The following is a 5187-nucleotide window of genomic DNA, read 5'->3' as shown; positions in this document are numbered from 1 at the left end:
TGATCACGATATGTAGGCTGCCTATGACTTGACTCTGGGAGCTATTTCATACTGAGGTTGTGTTGACTGTCTATGGCTTGACCCTGGAAGTCACACATGTGTAACCGTCTATGGCTTTGACCTTGGGGTTACACAAGGATGATATGATGATGCTCTGTTTATGCTGTATGTCTGTATTATATGCTTTATATCTTACTTGTTATGCAGGAAGTGGGCTCAGGGGTTAGAGGATCCTCTATGAACCTTGAGCTTACTGAGATGTGGTTTTCTCACCCCGTTTAGGGACATCATTTCAGGTACCCAGAGTAGTGGTGATACTTCTAGGGGCAAGGTCCCCGCATTGGAGTAGTTGATGATGCAGCTGATTATTTTAGACTATGTTTAGACTTATGATGACATATGGATTTGTTAACATGCTTAATTATATATGGAGATTATGTTATGTATTTATTTAGGCTCATGATTGTATCCTTAGAGCCATGGATTAATTACTGATGTTTTTATACTTTGAATTAATATAGACTTGATGCATGTATTCAGTTAATTTGGGCATGAAGTCTTCTTGTTTGTATTGACCCATTGAGGGGATTGCAGTCCGTGTGGACTTGCAAGCTGTCTGTTTAAATTATCATATTTATCAGGTTAAATGTATGTGTGGGAACCATGTTCCCAGTTATCTAAAATATAGTCGTTATGTTGTCCGTGAGACTCCGTCAGGAATGACACTGGATGTCATATCTTGATGGTCAATGGCCACTAATACTGGCTCATAGGATTAAATAGTAGATGTATGTTTAGATTTACGCTTTCGTAGCATCTCACGTGAACGTTTTAAGAAATATTTTTATAAACTGTTTTGGAAAAAGTTTACTCGTATTTTTATAAGACGCTTTATTCCTTTTCAAATAAAGTCTTCCGCTGTGAATGTTAAATATCATGTATGTTAACAAACGGAGTACTACGGGTGTTACATTTATGGTATCAGAGCCGTTTCACCGGGACGTTCACTGATTTATTGCTTAAGTGTTAGAATTACCTGTTGAGTATCTCTTGAGCATCATGATATTGCATATCTCATCACTTGATTGAGCGTAGCTAACTTATACCTTGTGTAGTTGTGTGTAGATATCATGGCTCCTCGAGGGAGACCTAGACGGGTAGTTCAAAACCCACCACCGGATCTCGTTGCTGCTGCTATAGCGGCACTACAGCAAACCTTGAACGAGACAAGGGAAGCTGACCTGAAGAGGATGGAAGAGGCCAGAGAGCGCGATAGAGAGCAGCTGAGAAAGGCCAGTGAAGACCTTATGGCGCAGAATAGGCTGGCCAATGCTGAGATGATCCGACTACTGTTGACGGAGGTACGAGGAGGACCTCCACCACCTTCACCACCTCCTCCACCGCCAGTTACACCACATGTGCAGCAGCAGGCTGCACATGCTGCTGGTCCTGTACAGATTCTTGAGCCTGTTATGCTGGGACAGGAAGGAGCAGGAGAGGCCCATCAGGAGGCGGAGGCATCAATCCATGGAGGACGAGTGAGGCAGCAGTTGTTGAGATTGATAGATCAGCCATGCCACCCAGGTTTGACCGGGAGACTAGAGAGCGTATGCTGAACGCTTTTAAGAAGCATTCTCCACCTCACTACAAAGGTGGAAGAGACCCTATAGTAACATTGGAGTGGCTCCAGGAGATGGAGCGTATTTTTCTTGTCATGGAATGCGATGCCGAGACGAAGCTTTTGTATGTTGTGTACATGTTACAGGGAGATGCAGCAGACTGGTGGAGCAATGTCAGACACCCATTGGAGTGCCAAGGTTATGCTATTACTTGGCCGTTATTTGAGAGGCATTTTCTGTAGAAGTACTTCCCTGAAGAAGCCAAGGAAAAGAAGAAGAGTGAGTTTGAAGACCTCCGACAGGGAGGCATGACTATAGATGAATATCTGAGCAAGTTCAACCGCTTGGCAAAATATTCTTGTTATGGTAGAGTTCCCCTTAGTCAAGAAGACAAGACCTTTCGATTCAAGAAGGGTCTGAATGATATGATAGCAGAGAAGTTGGCTGGTCATTGTACCAGAGATTTTGTGGAGCTGATCAAGCAGTGCCAAAATATTCAGGAGTACTATCGTACCAGGGGAAAGGAAGCAGCGGGAAAGAGCTTCAGTGGGAGGACTGTGCCCTGGAAGGGTAAGGGCAAATGGTTGCAAGCACAGAAGAACACCAAGTTTAAGAAGACTCTCTTCTTAAAGAATGGAAGCGGCATGTCTGGTGCAGGGAAGATTCCCATTTGTGCCAAGTGTGGGAAGATGCATACCGGTTTTTGTCGACTGGGGCAGAATGTTTGCTTCAGTTATGGTCAGACAGGACATTATTCCAGAGAGTTCCCCAAGAAGACGGGGCAAGTTGCAGCTATTCAGGCGATCCCAATTCAGTCGGTGCCTACTCAGAGAGCCAAGAGGAGCCTATGGCGCCCACTAGTGCTAGGGTATATGCAGTGACACAGCAGAAGGCTGAGAGGTCTCCAAACCTTATCAGAGGTACTATTCTTATCAGAGGATATGCATTTGATGCCATGTTTGATTCCGGAGCTACCCACTCCTTCATATCAGAATTTGTTGCTAATGGATTACATTTGCCCATTCATGAGTTCATGCCTCCCATGGTAGTGAAGACTGCCACCGGAGACATTGTTTCTACTTCTTTGAAGTGCAAAGAAGTCAGATTCATATATGAGCAAGAAGAGTATATGGTGGATTTGATAGTGCTTGAGGGCATGAATCTACATATTATATTGGGTATGGATTGGCTGGTTCGGTATGGTGTGATGCTCGACTGTTGTAGCAGGAGCATTTTCTTTTCTTCAAAAGGAGAGAAGCCGGACAGTTTGTACTTGGCGGCACTGCAGTTAAATAAGGCTCTAGATGAGGGAGATGCAGGATACATTATCCTGGGAGGACTCATGGGAGAGACTCCAAAGAACCTACTGCTAATATTCCGGTCGTGTGCGAGTTTGAAGACGTATTTCCAGAAGAAATTCCCCATTTTCCACCTGAGAGGGAGATTGAATTCTTCATCGACTTAGTACCTGTTGTGGGGCATATCTCATTGGCTCCATACCGGATGTCACCAGTGGAGCTAGCAAAGCTTAAGAAACAGTTAGAAGAATTATCCTGCAAGAATTTTATCAGACCGAGTGTATCTCCTTGGGGTGCACCAGTTATCTTTGTGAAGAAGAAGGATGGGACGATGAGATTGTGCACTGATTATCGTCAGTTAAACAATCTGACAATAAAAAACAAGTATCCTCTACCACGCATAGATGCTTTATTGGATCAGCTTAGAGGTGCTTCTGTGTTCTCGAAGATTGATCTTCGTTCCAGATATCACCAGATCCGGGTAAAGGCCGAGGATATTCTGAAGACAGCTTTCCGATCCAGATATGGGCACTATGAGTATCTAGTGATCCCATTTGGGCTTACTAATGCCTCGGTCGTGTTCATGAGTTATATGAACCGGATTTTCAAAACATTTAGATCAGTTTGTTGTGGTATTTATTGATGATATTCTGATCTACTTCAAGAGTAAAGAAGAGCACGCAGAGCATTTGAAAATAGTCTTATAGATTTTAAGGGATCATCAGTTATATGCCAAACCATCCAAGTGTGAGTTTTGGTTACATGAGATCCAGTTTCTTGGACACGTCATCTCATCTACAGGAGTGGCTGTTCATCCGAGTAAAATTAAAGTTGTGCTGGATTGGGAGAGACCTAAGAGTGTTACTGAGATCCGGAGTTTCCTGGGTTTAGCCGAATACTACAGGCGGTTTATTAATGGATTCTCCAGAATCGCCTTGCCATTGACAAGGTTGACCCGAAAAGGGGTGCCATTTGCATGGACCCTTGGGTGTGATGTGAGTTTTCAAGAATTGAAAGATAAGTTGACTACTGCACCGGTTCTGATTCTTCCTAATCCGGAGAAGAGATTTGAGATCTATTGTGATGCTTACAAGTATGGGTTAGGGTGCGTGTTGATGCAGAAGCGAAAGGTAGTGGCCTATGCTTCTAGACAGTTGAGACCACATGAGGAGAACTACCCTACTCATGATCTTGAGTTAGCAGCTGTGGTTTTTGCCTTGAAAATATGGAGACACTTCTTGTACGGTGCTACTTTCACAGTTTTTAGTGACCACAAAAGCTTGAAGTACCTATTCGATCAAAAGGAGCTTAATATGAGGAAAAGAAGATGGATGGAGTTCCTGAAAGATTATGAGTTCGACCTTCAGTATCACCCTGGAAAGGCGAATATAGTGGCTGATGCCTTGAGCAGAAAGACCACGAGTATGGCTAGCATGAAGATTGCAGAGTATGATTTGATTGAGGAATTCTGAGATTTGAGAATTTTTGTGACACCATTGGAGACTTCATATTTCATGACTACGGTTGAAGTCCGAAATTCATTAATGGAGAGAGTTAAAGCGGCCCAAGTGCTTGATGAAAGGATTCAAAAAATGAAAGGGCAAGATTTTGTGTTTATCGATGCTTCTAATGTGAAATATTACAAAGATCGGTTAATTGTCCCGAAGGGACCAATGGTAGAAGAAGTGTTAATAGAGGGCCATATGGGTAAGTACACCATCCACCCAGGTGCAACTAAGATGTACCAAGATTTGAAACAGAATTTTTGGTGGTCTGGGATGAAGAAAGACATAGCCCAGTTTGTGAATAAGTGCCTTATTTGTCAGAAGGTAAAAATTGAGCATCAGAAGCCTTCTAGTTTGTTACAGCCATTAGATATTCCGGAGTGGAAGTGGATGAGTATATCCATGGACTTTGTTGTTGGATTACCGAGAAGCCAGGCTGGATTTGATTCCATATGGGTTGTGGTTGATAGGTTGACTAAATCCGCCCATTTCATTCCAGTCAAGACGACATTCTCCACAAAGCAGCTAGCCAAACTATATGTCAGAGAGATTGTGAAGCTTCATGGCATTCCCGAAAGCATAGTTAGCGATCGGGATCCGAAGTTTACTTCACGCTTCTAGGGAGCGTTACATGAGGCCTTTGGTACTCAATTGAGATTGAGTACTACTTATCACCCGCAGACCGATGGTCAGACAGAGAGGACCATTCAAACACTGGAGGACATGCTGAGAGCATGTGTGCTTGAGCAGGGTAATGCTTGGGAC

Source organism: Gastrolobium bilobum, unplaced genomic scaffold, assembly GCF_033153095.1.
Source record: "Gastrolobium bilobum isolate Gb01-03AN ecotype WA unplaced genomic scaffold, APGP_CSIRO_Gbil_v1 utg36041, whole genome shotgun sequence".
In the NCBI taxonomy this organism is placed as follows: domain Eukaryota; kingdom Viridiplantae; phylum Streptophyta; class Magnoliopsida; order Fabales; family Fabaceae; genus Gastrolobium; species Gastrolobium bilobum.
This window is presented reverse-complemented; position numbering follows the sequence as displayed.